The sequence below is a fragment of the Hyla sarda genome, unplaced genomic scaffold, assembly GCF_029499605.1.
Source record: "Hyla sarda isolate aHylSar1 unplaced genomic scaffold, aHylSar1.hap1 scaffold_973, whole genome shotgun sequence".
Taxonomy (NCBI): domain Eukaryota; kingdom Metazoa; phylum Chordata; class Amphibia; order Anura; family Hylidae; genus Hyla; species Hyla sarda.
The window spans coordinates 57,061-69,663 of NW_026611003.1; the positions used below are offsets into that span (position 1 = coordinate 57,061).

The 12,603-nt window shown below is 49.4% G+C and overlaps 2 non-coding genes and 2 pseudogenes across 2 annotated transcripts; all 4 read right to left on the reverse strand.

Annotated features, from left to right (window-relative positions):
* Positions 1 to 240: 240 nt before the first annotated feature.
* On the reverse strand, positions 241 to 431 carry LOC130351397 (U2 spliceosomal RNA). The gene has a single exon (XR_008888112.1). It is a non-coding gene; the product is annotated as a U2 spliceosomal RNA (small nuclear RNA).
* A 2,083-nt stretch (positions 432 to 2,514) lies between these two features.
* On the reverse strand, positions 2,515 to 2,695 carry LOC130351374 (U2 spliceosomal RNA; annotated as a pseudogene).
* Positions 2,696 to 4,143: 1,448 nt separating this feature from the next.
* Positions 4,144 to 4,254, reverse strand: LOC130351378 (U2 spliceosomal RNA; annotated as a pseudogene).
* Positions 4,255 to 11,973: 7,719 nt separating this feature from the next.
* On the reverse strand, positions 11,974 to 12,164 carry LOC130351398 (U2 spliceosomal RNA). The gene has a single exon (XR_008888113.1). It is a non-coding gene; the product is annotated as a U2 spliceosomal RNA (small nuclear RNA).
* Positions 12,165 to 12,603: the final 439 nt, after the last annotated feature.

Sequence of the window (12,603 nt, forward strand, 5' to 3'; positions counted from 1 at the left end):
ACAGGTGTGCTGGCTACTCAAATGATCCAATTAAGGAGGCCATTTAGTCAGCAGCAGCAGAAGTCCTGTGCCTGGACGCTCCAACAGCGGCCAGACACAAGCAGAAGCAGCAGAAGCAGCAGCAGCAGCACCACCTTTTGTTTTTTGGCTGCAGCAGCAAGGCCCACAGGGCTGGCTAGCTGGCTAGCCAGCAAGCAGGTAGCAATGAAAGTAGGAATCTTTCTTTTTAACCCTGTAAGGGGGTGGTGCACTGTACCCGAAGATACTGCCATATCGGGTCAATGCATAGGGCGACGGAAGCAAGCTTCGAAATCGGCCCCCGTTCTCAAAAATCCATTTAATATATGGTCCCCAGATAGGGGACGTATCAGATATTAAACTGATAAGAACAGATACTACACTTGATCTTAGCCAAAAGGCCGAGAAGCGATAACCGTGAAAGGGGCGGGCCCAACAAGGTCCCCTTCATGGGCACTATCACTGCTTGCTGTCAGGGAGGCTGCCAGACAATTTTCCATGCACACTCTGGGCTGGGGGGCAGTCAACCACCAGTACACACAGCAGAACCTAAACCCATACCATTATTGCTAAGCAGCAAGACAGGGGCCCATTGCACTCCCACGGGGCCTTTTTAAATGCAATCCATAACCCGGATTTGCCAGGAACCCTTCTTACTCCTCCTACTTGCATGTGACACTGGGCTTAGGATCTGCATAGGAAACACACACACAAGCACACACCTACCTTTGTTGCCTGCAGATGCCTCCTTGGCTGTCCCCAAACGGTATCAAACCAACACCCACGGGAAGCTGTAAGCATAGAGGACATGCCTGCACCCCATTGGACTTACCTGTGTGGGTTAAATCCGGGTTATTTGACAACCTATGGCGGTGATGGTTCTGCTCAGGCAGAGCAGTGCTGATGCTCCTCATAAAGCTGTCGCTGCTGTGAAGGTTCTAGGTGACATCACAAATCCCTATGGTTACATACACAACAAAGCTGGGTTGTTGTTGTTTACACTCTGCAAGGCCTGTGGAAGTGAGTGACATCATAGCACTGTAGTTCTGAGGGTTCTAGATGGATGCAACAATCTCCTGTTGCTTCTATGAAGGCCATAATAGACGACATCACCAAACAGCTCCATAGTCACATACACAGCAAAGGAGAGATGTTGTTTACACCTAGTGATGTCAGTGGTATTGAGTGACATCACAGCACAGTGCTAAGGCTCCTGGGCCTGGACACAGCAGCGGCTGCAATATCTCAACGGAGAATACGTTTATATATATGTGTGTGTGTGCGCGTATATATATATATATATATATATATATATATATATATATTTCTCCGCCGAAATCACTTTTAAACCCATTTCCACCTTTTTTTCCCTTCTCTTCCTCTTACTTTTTTTTCACGTTTTTTTACGTTTTTCTCCTTTTCGCCTCTTTTCTGGGCGTATTATTCTTCTTTTTCTTCTTTTTTTTCGTCTAATGCATACCCCATCAGTGCAGCAATGCTTATTCAATACCGCCAGCAGATGGAGACACTGGGGGATAATTTTCTAAGGATTTATACTGATTTTTCCTGTCTGAATTTGTCGCACAGAAAGTTGCAGGCCAAATATGTGTGACATTTCTGCGACTTTAGCTTCTAGAGCATTTTTACAACATTATACATAGGTGCTGAATACATAAAAAGCGACTGTTCAGCGACAGACAAGTCGCATCGGCTGAAAGTAGGCCAGAATGTCAGTCCATGTTGGAGCAGGTTTAGATACAGTCTAAAGTATAGATCTCAAAGTCTGTGCACAGAATTTAGCAAGGGCCTCGCACCTTCTGATGCATCAGGTAGGTGCACAATAGCATAGCCTAACCCTCTGTACTTTGGTCTATATTGATGCGGGACATAGACAGCCAGCTGATGACCAATCCATTAGTGCAATGGATGGCTGGAAGCATTTGTCTTTGCCTTTGCAATACCACAGAAGCAATGCATGGTCAATGTACAGCAATGACACACCTGTGTGAACAGCCAGGAGACCCCCCCCCCCCCCCCCCATGTTATGTTACATAGTTACATAGTTAGTACGGTCGAAAAAAGACATATGTCCATCAAGTTCAACCAGGGAATTAAGGGGTAGGGGTGTGGCGCGATATTGGGGAAGGGATGAGATTTTATATTTCTTCATAAGCATTAATCTTATTTTGTCAATTAGGAACATTCAGCACCCACCCGCTATCAAGGCAGCTGCCTATCATGTCATGCCCTACCTGCACAGGTGTGCTGGCTACTCAAATGATCCAATTAAGGAGGCCATTTAGTCAGCAGCAGCAGAAGTCCTGTGCCTGGACGCTCCAACAGCGGCCAGACACAAGCAGAAGCAGCAGAAGCAGCAGCAGCAGCACCACCTTTTGTTTTTTGGCTGCAGCAGCAAGGCCCACAGGGCTGGCTAGCTGGCTAGCCAGCAAGCAGGTAGCAATGAAAGTAGGAATCTTTCTTTTTAACCCTGTAAGGGGGTGGTGCACTGTACCCGAAGATACTGCCATATCGGGTCAATGCATAGGGCGACGGAAGCAAGCTTCGAAATCGGCCCCGTTCTCAAAAATCCATTTAATATATGGTCCCCAGATAGGGGACGTATCAGATATTAAACTGATAAGAACAGATTTTTTTAAGTTAACCCTCAGAACTCCATCAGAGCTCTAAGTTCTTATTTGAGCTTGATTTTTTTTGTTCATCATCAGGAAAACCGGTTTTTCTTTATTTCTTTATCTTTTTTAACAATAAAAGAAACCATATTTAAAACATAAAAAAATATTTAACCAAAACTAACCATGCAATATTTCACCAAAGAGGATTACCAAAAGGTCATTCCTCTTCTCCATGCAAAAACCATCAAGAACTCTAGGAAACCACAAGTTATTGCACCTCTCTGATCTCACTTTTAGCTGGAACTGCCAGCCACGCCGGAACTTTGTATGTTTCCACAAATCTATCCACATCTGCGTGAAACGAACGATAAACTTTATCCCTTGCTTCATTGATTTTGTATCCCAATCTTTCTTTTAGACTACCCAAATCCTTGTCAAAGGCCTTTTTCTCTTTATTTGTCACACTCTCGAAAACAACATCAAGAGAGCCTCCATACCTTACCGGTATAAATTCATCTTCTTCATTTTCTTTCCTTTTCTTCTCCTCCACCACTTTTCTAGTTGGAGCTTCTTCCCCTTCCGGTTCTTCACTCACCTCAATTTCCTCCTCTCTATTTCTTTTCATACCCTCCTTCTTCTTCTTCTTCCTCTTAGGACACGTGCCTACCAGATGCCCCTCATCACCACATAGGTGACATTTTTTCTTTTCTTTACATGCTTCTGGTTCATGGCCTTCTCCTTGACATTTATAGCACCACAAGATGTCGCAGAAAAAATCTTTCCTATGCCCGTACTTCTTACACTTTCGACAAAAGTCGTCCATGCCAGAAAAGAACAGGTCCCCATTAACTGTACCAATCTTAAAACGACCAGGCGGATACATTAGCCTTCCATCAGGTGCTTTCTGAAACTTTACTTGAAATTTCCACTTCGTCGTCCAAAGACCGAATTGATTATATATCTTGCCTTTTGGCTTCACCTCCTCACAGAATCTGGAAAGGAACAAAACAATCTCCTCTTCTGGGATATACGGACTGTACATCCTTACAGTTAGAAGTCTTTCCTGCGTCGGAAAATGGGGAGTAATCTCTACCCCTCCCAACACAGGGTGCGACTTCCACAGCAATGCTTTATTGCAGAACATACCACAGTCCTCCTCCGAAACCAGAACCACGTCATAGATACCACTTCTTGGAAATTCCAGCATGGATAATATCTGTTCCTTCTTCAGCTCAAAGAGCTTGAACAAAATCTCTTCCACTACGAAAAATAAGCCTCTCTCCTTCTTCTCAGGGTCCAAAAGAGTAACACGAACTCCATTTCGTAGTCTGGCGTAGCTAGGTACACCTACAGCAGGATCTTCTGTCTTGCCAGCCTCCTCCATCACAGAACAAAACACCTCCCCTACTGCAAGCAGGTAGGTGGTGATCGCTCCTCGTTGCCCGGGGACTAAGCCGCTACCCTGATGTCAGCAAGGGGGTTTAGTCCCACCAAAAGATGGAACGATCCCCCAGGGAAAAGGAGCGGGTACCCCGGGCACCTTCCAGCCAGATCAAGCAAGCAAATACTACACTTGATCTTAGCCAAAAGGCCGAGAAGCGATAACCGTGAAAGGGGCGGGCCCAACAAGGTCCCCTTCATGGGCACTATCACTGCTTGCTGTCAGGGAGGCTGCCAGACAATTTTCCATGCACACTCTGGGCTGGGGGGCAGTCAACCACCAGTACACACAGCAGAACCTAAACCCATACCATTATTGCTAAGCAGCAAGACAGGGGCCCATTGCACTCCCACGGGGCCTTTTTAAATGCAATCCATAACCCGGATTTGCCAGGAACCCTTCTTACTCCTCCTACTTGCATGTGACACTGGGCTTAGGATCTGCATAGGAAACACACACACAAGCACACACCTACCTTTGTTGCCTGCAGATGCCTCCTTGGCTGTCCCCAAACGGTATCAAACCAACACCCACGGGAAGCTGTAAGCATAGAGGACATGCCTGCACCCCATTGGACTTACCTGTGTGGGTTAAATCCGGGTTATTTGACAACCTATGGCGGTGATGGTTCTGCTCAGGCAGAGCAGTGCTGATGCTCCTCATAAAGCTGTCGCTGCTGTGAAGGTTCTAGGTGACATCACAAATCCCTATGGTTACATACACAACAAAGCTGGGTTGTTGTTGTTTACACTCTGCAAGGCCTGTGGAAGTGAGTGACATCATAGCACTGTAGTTCTGAGGGTTCTAGATGGATGCAACAATCTCCTGTTGCTTCTATGAAGGCCATAATAGACGACATCACCAAACAGCTCCATAGTCACATACACAGCAAAGGAGAGATGTTGTTTACACCTAGTGATGTTGTCACGATGCCGGCTGGCAGGTAGTGGATCCTCTGTGCCAGAGAGGGATTGGCGTGGACCGTGCTAGTGGACCGGTTCTAAGCCACTACTGGTTTTCACCAGAGCCCGCCGCAAAGCGGGATGGTCTTGCTGCGGCGGTAGTGACCAGGTCGTATCCACTAGCAACGGCTCACCTCTCTGGCTGCTGAAGATAGGCGCGGTACAAGGGAGTAGGCAAAAGCAAGGTCGGACGTAGCAGAAGGTCGGGGCAGGCAGCAAGGATCGTAGTCAGGGGCAACGGCAGAAGGTCTGGAAACACAGGCAAGGAACACACAAGGAACGCTTTCACTGGCACTAAGGCAACAAGATCCGGCAAGGGAGTGCAGGGGAAGTGAGGTGATATAGGGAAGTGCACAGGTGAACACACTAATTGGAACCACTGCGCCAATCAGCGGCGCAGTGGCCCTTTAAATCGCAGAGACCTGGCGCGCGCGCGCCCTAGGGAGCGGGGCCGCGCGCGCCGGGACAGAACAGACGGAGAGCGAGTCAGGTAGGGGAGCCGGGGTGCGCATCGCGAGCGGGCGCTACCCGCATCGCGAATCGCATCCCGGCTGGCAGCGGAATCGCAGCGCCCCGGGTCAGAGGACGTGACCGGAGCGCTGCCGCGGGGAGAGTGAAGCGAGCGCTCCGGGGAGGAGCGGGGACCCGGAGCGCTCGGCGTAACAGTACCCCCCCCTTGGGTCTCCCCCTCTTCTTAGAGCCTGAGAACCTGAGGAGCAGACTTTTGTCTAGGATGTTGTCCTCAGGTTCCCAGGATCTCTCTTCAGGACCACAACCCTCCCAGTCCACTAAAAAAAAATTTCTCCCTCTGACCTTTTTGGCAGCTAAAATTTCTTTGACCGAGAAGATGTCCGAGGAGCCGGAAACAGGAGAGGGAGGAACAGATTTGGGAGAAAAACGGTTGAGGATGAGTGGTTTGAGAAGAGAGACGTGAAAGGCATTAGGGATACGAAGAGAGGGAGGAAGAAGAAGTTTATAAGAGACAGGATTAATTTGACACAAAATTTTGAAAGGACCAAGATAGCGTGGTCCCAACTTGTAGCTAGGGACACGGAAGCGGACATATTTAGCGGAGAGCCATACCTTGTCTCCAGGGGAAAAAACGGGGGGAGCTCTTCTTTTCTTATCCGCGAACTTCTTCATGCGTGATGAAGCCTGTAAGAGAGAATTTTGGGTCTCTCTCCATATGATGGAAAGGTCACGAGAAATTTCATCCACAGCGGGCAGACCAGAGGGCAAGGGAGTAGGGAGGGGGGGAAGAGGGTGACGGCCGTACACCACGAAAAATGGGGATTTGGAGGAAGACTCAGAGACCCTGAAGTTATACGAGAATTCGGCCCATGGGAGGAGATCTGCCCAGTCATCCTGGCGGGAGGAAACAAAATGTCGCAAATAATCACCCAAGATCTGGTTAATCCTTTCTACTTGTCCATTGGACTGGGGATGATATGCAGAAGAAAAATTTAATTTAATCTTGAGTTGTTTACAGAGAGCCCTCCAGAATTTAGACACGAATTGGACGCCTCTATCCGAGACAATCTGCGTAGGCAACCCGTGAAGACGAAAAATGTGTACAAAAAATTGTTTAGCCAACTGAGGCGCAGAAGGAAGACCAGGAAGAGGGATGAAATGTGCCATTTTGGAGAATCGATCAACGACCACCCAAATAACAGTGTTGCCACGGGAAGGGGGTAAATCAGTAATAAAATCCATACCAATCAGAGACCAAGGCTGTTCGGGGACAGGCAGAGGATGAAGAAAACCAGCGGGCTTCTGGCGAGGAGTCTTATCCCGGGCACAGATAGTGCAGGCTCGCACAAAGTCCACAACATCCGTCTCCAGAGTCGGCCACCAATAGAAGCGGGAGATGAGTTGCACAGATTTCTTGATACCCGCATGACCTGCGAGATGGGAGGAGTGACCCCATTTGAGGATTCCGAGGTGTTGGCGAGGAGAAACAAAGGTCTTTCCTGGAGGAGTCTGCCTGATGGAGGCAGGAGAAGTGGAGATCAGGCAGTCAGGTGGAATGATGTGTTGCGGAGAGAGTTCAACTTCTGAGGCATCCGAGGAACGAGAGAGAGCATCGGCCCTAATGTTCTTATCGGCAGGACGAAAGTGAATCTCAAAATTAAATCGGGCAAAGAACAGAGACCACCGGGCCTGGCGAGGATTCAGCCGTTGGGCAGACTGGAGGTAGGAGAGGTTCTTGTGGTCGGTGTAGATAATAACAGGAGAACTTGATCCCTCCAGCAGATGCCTCCATTCCTCAAGTGCTAATTTAATGGCTAGAAGCTCTCGATCCCCGATGGAGTAGTTCCTCTCCGCTGGAGAGAAGGTCCTAGAGAAAAAACCACAAGTGACAGCATGCCCGGAAGAATTTTTTTGTAGAAGAACAGCTCCAGCTCCCACTGAGGAGGCATCAACCTCCAATAGGAAGGGTTTGGAAGGGTCAGGTCTGGAGAGGACGGGAGCCGAAGAAAAGGCAGACTTGAGTCGTTTAAAGGCGTCTTCTGCTTGAGGAGGCCAGGACTTGGGATCAGCATTTTTTTTGGTTAAAGCCACGATAGGAGCCACAATGGTAGAAAAATGTGGAATAAATTGCCTGTAATAATTGGCGAACCCCAAAAAGCGTTGGATAGCACGGAGTCCGGAGGGGCGTGGCCAATCTAAGACGGCAGAGAGTTTGTCTGGATCCATCTGTAGTCCCTGGCCAGAGACCAAATATCCTAGAAAAGGAAGAGATTGGCATTCAAACAGACATTTCTCAATTTTGGCATAGAGTTGGTTGTCACGAAGTCTCTGAAGAACCATACGGACATGCTGGCGGTGTTCTTCTAGATTGGCAGAAAAAATTAGGATATCGTCCAGATATACAACAACACAGGAGTATAACAGATCACGAAAAATTTCATTGACAAAGTCTTGGAAGACGGCAGGGGCGTTGCACAGTCCAAAGGGCATGACCAGATACTCAAAGTGTCCATCTCTGGTGTTAAATGCCGTTTTCCACTCGTCCCCCTCTCTGATGCGGATGAGGTTATAGGCGCCTCTTAAGTCCAATTTAGTGAAGATGTGGGCACCTTGGAGGCGATCAAAGAGTTCAGAGATGAGGGGTAAGGGGTAGCGGTTCTTAACCGTGATTTTATTAAGACCGCGGTAGTCAATGCAAGGACGTAGGGAGCCATCTTTTTTGGACACAAAGAAAAATCCGGCTCCGGCAGGAGAGGAGGATTTACGGATAAAGCCCTTTTTTAGATTCTCCTGGACGTATTCGGACATGGCAAGAGTCTCTGGGGCAGAGAGAGGATAAATTCTGCCCCGGGGTGGAGTAGTGCCCGGGAGGAGGTCGATAGGGCAATCATAAGGCCTGTGAGGAGGTAGAGTCTCAGCTTGTTTTTTGCAGAAAACATCCGCGAAGTCCATATAGGCCTTAGGGAGACCGGTTACTGGAGGAACCACAGAGTTACGGCAAGGGTTACTGGGAACCGGTTTTAGACAGTTCTTGGAACAAGAGGACCCCCAACTCTTGATCTCCCCAGTGGACCAATCCAGGGTAGGGGAATGAAGTTGAAGCCAGGGAAGTCCAAGGAGAATTTCCGAGGTGCAATTGGGGAGGACCAAAAGTTCAATCCTCTCATGATGAGATCCGATGCTCATAAGAAGGGGCTCCGTGCGGAAACGTATGGAACAGTCCAATCTTTCATTATTTACACAATTGATGTAGAGGGGTCTGGCGAGACTGGTCACCGGGATGTTGAACCTGTTGACGAGAGAGGCCAAAATAAAATTTCCTGCAGATCCAGAGTCCAAGAAGGCCACTGTAGAGAAGGAGAAGGCAGAGGCAGACATCCGCACAGGCACAGTAAGACGTGGAGAAGCAGAGTAGACATCAAGGACTGTCTCACCTTTGTGCGGAGTCAGCGTACGTCTTTCCAGGCGGGGAGGACGGATAGGACAATCTCTCAGGAAGTGTTCGGTACTAGCACAGTACAGGCAGAGGTTCTCCATACGGCGTCGTGTCCTCTCTTGAGGTGTCAGGCGAGACCGGTCGACCTGCATAGCCTCCACGGCGGGAGGCACAGGAACAGATTGCAGGGGACCAGAGGAGAGAGGAGCCGAGGAGAAGAAACGCCTCGTGCGAACAGAGTCCATATCTTGGCGGAGTTCCTGACGCCTTTCGGAAAAACGCATGTCAATGCGAGTGGCTAGGTGAATAAGTTCATGTAGATTAGCAGGAATTTCTCGTGCGGCCAGAACATCTTTAATGTTGCTGGATAGGCCTTTTTTGAAGGTCGCGCAGAGGGCCTCATTATTCCAGGACAATTCTGAAGCAAGAGTACGGAATTGTACGGCATACTCGCCAACGGAAGAATTACCCTGGACCAGGTTCAACAGGGCAGTCTCAGCAGAAGAGGCTCGGGCAGGTTCCTCAAAGACACTTCGGATTTCCGAGAAGAAGGAGTGTACAGAGGCAGTGACGGGGTCATTGCGGTCCCAGAGCGGTGTGGCCCATGACAGGGCTTTTCCGGACAGAAGGCTGACTACGAAAGCCACCTTAGACCTTTCAGTGGGAAACAGGTCCGACATCATCTCCAGATGCAGGGAACATTGGGAAAGAAAGCCACGGCAAAACTTAGAGTCCCCATCAAATTTATCCGGCAAGGATAAGCGTATCCCAGGAGCGGCCACTCGCTGCGGAGGAGGTGCAGGAGCTGGCGGAGGAGATGACTGCTGAAGCTGTGGTAGTAACTGTTGTAGCATAACGGTCAGTTGAGACAGCTGTTGGCCTTGTTGCGCTATCTGTTGTGACTGCTGGGCGACCACCGTGGTGAGGTCAGCGACAACTGGCAGAGGAACTTCAGCGGGATCCATGGCCGGATCTACTGTCACGATGCCGGCTGGCAGGTAGTGGATCCTCTGTGCCAGAGAGGGATTGGCGTGGACCGTGCTAGTGGACCGGTTCTAAGCCACTACTGGTTTTCACCAGAGCCCGCCGCAAAGCGGGATGGTCTTGCTGCGGCGGTAGTGACCAGGTCGTATCCACTAGCAACGGCTCACCTCTCTGGCTGCTGAAGATAGGCGCGGTACAAGGTAGTAGGCAAAAGCAAGGTCGGACGTAGCAGAAGGTCGGGGCAGGCAGCAAGGATCGTAGTCAGGGGCAACGGCAGAAGGTCTGGAAACACAGGCAAGGAACACACAAGGAACGCTTTCACTGGCACTAAGGCAACAAGATCCGGCAAGGGAGTGCAGGGGAAGTGAGGTGATATAGGGAAGTGCACAGGTGAACACACTAATTGGAACCACTGCGCCAATCAGCGGCGCAGTGGCCCTTTAAATCGCAGAGACCCGGCGCGCGCGCGCCCTAGGGAGCGGGGCCGCGCGCGCCGGGACAGAACAGACGGAGAGCGAGTCAGGTAGGGGAGCCGGGGTGCGCATCGCGAGCGGGCGCTACCCGCATCGCGAATCGCATCCCGGCTGGCAGCGGAATCGCAGCGCCCCGGGTCAGAGGACGTGACCGGAGCGCTGCCGCGGGGAGAGTGAAGCGAGCGCTCCGGGGAGGAGCGGGGACCCGGAGCGCTCGGCGTAACAGATGTCAGTGGTATTGAGTGACATCACAGCACAGTGCTAAGGCTCCTGGGCCTGGACACAGCAGCGGCTGCAATATCTCAACGGAGAATACGTTTATATATATGTGTGTGTGTGCGCGTATATATATATATATATATATATATATATATATATATATATATATTTCTCCGCCGAAATCACTTTTAAACCCATTTCCACCTTTTTTTCCCTTCTCTTCCTCTTACTTTTTTTTCACGTTTTTTTACGTTTTTCTCCTTTTCGCCTCTTTTCTGGGCGTATTATTCTTCTTTTTCTTCTTTTTTTTCGTCTAATGCATACCCCATCAGTGCAGCAATGCTTATTCAATACCGCCAGCAGATGGAGACACTGGGGGATAATTTTCTAAGGATTTATACTGATTTTTCCTGTCTGAATTTGTCGCACAGAAAGTTGCAGGCCAAATATGTGTGACATTTCTGCGACTTTAGCTTCTAGAGCATTTTTACAACATTATACATAGGTGCTGAATACATAAAAAGCGACTGTTCAGCGACAGACAAGTCGCATCGGCTGAAAGTAGGCCAGAATGTCAGTCCATGTTGGAGCAGGTTTAGATACAGTCTAAAGTATAGATCTCAAAGTCTGTGCACAGAATTTAGCAAGGGCCTCGCACCTTCTGATGCATCAGGTAGGTGCACAATAGCATAGCCTAACCCTCTGTACTTTGGTCTATATTGATGCGGGACATAGACAGCCAGCTGATGACCAATCCATTAGTGCAATGGATGGCTGGAAGCATTTGTCTTTGCCTTTGCAATACCACAGAAGCAATGCATGGTCAATGTACAGCAATGACACACCTGTGTGAACAGCCAGGAGACCCCCCCCCCCCCCATGTTATGTTACATAGTTACATAGTTAGTACGGTCGAAAAAAGACATATGTCCATCAAGTTCAACCAGGGAATTAAGGGGTAGGGGTGTGGCGCGATATTGGGGAAGGGATGAGATTTTATATTTCTTCATAAGCATTAATCTTATTTTGTCAATTAGGAACATTCAGCACCCACCCGCTATCAAGGCAGCTGCCTATCATGTCATGCCCTACCTGCACAGGTGTGCTGGCTACTCAAATGATCCAATTAAGGAGGCCATTTAGTCAGCAGCAGCAGAAGTCCTGTGCCTGGACGCTCCAACAGCGGCCAGACACAAGCAGAAGCAGCAGAAGCAGCAGCAGCAGCACCACCTTTTGTTTTTTGGCTGCAGCAGCAAGGCCCACAGGGCTGGCTAGCTGGCTAGCCAGCAAGCAGGTAGCAATGAAAGTAGGAATCTTTCTTTTTAACCCTGTAAGGGGGTGGTGCACTGTACCCGAAGATACTGCCATATCGGGTCAATGCATAGGGCGACGGAAGCAAGCTTCGAAATCGGCCCCCGTTCTCAAAAATCCATTTAATATATGGTCCCCAGATAGGGGACGTATCAGATATTAAACTGATAAGAACAGATACTACACTTGATCTTAGCCAAAAGGCCGAGAAGCGATAACCGTGAAAGGGGCGGGCCCAACAAGGTCCCCTTCATGGGCACTATCACTGCTTGCTGTCAGGGAGGCTGCCAGACAATTTTCCATGCACACTCTGGGCTGGGGGGCAGTCAACCACCAGTACACACAGCAGAACCTAAACCCATACCATTATTGCTAAGCAGCAAGACAGGGGCCCATTGCACTCCCACGGGGCCTTTTTAAATGCAATCCATAACCCGGATTTGCCAGGAACCCTTCTTACTCCTCCTACTTGCATGTGACACTGGGCTTAGGATCTGCATAGGAAACACACACACAAGCACACACCTACCTTTGTTGCCTGCAGATGCCTCCTTGGCTGTCCCCAAACGGTATCAAACCAACACCCACGGGAAGCTGTAAGCATAGAGGACATGCCTGCACCCCATTGGACTTACCTGTGTGGGTTAAATCCGGG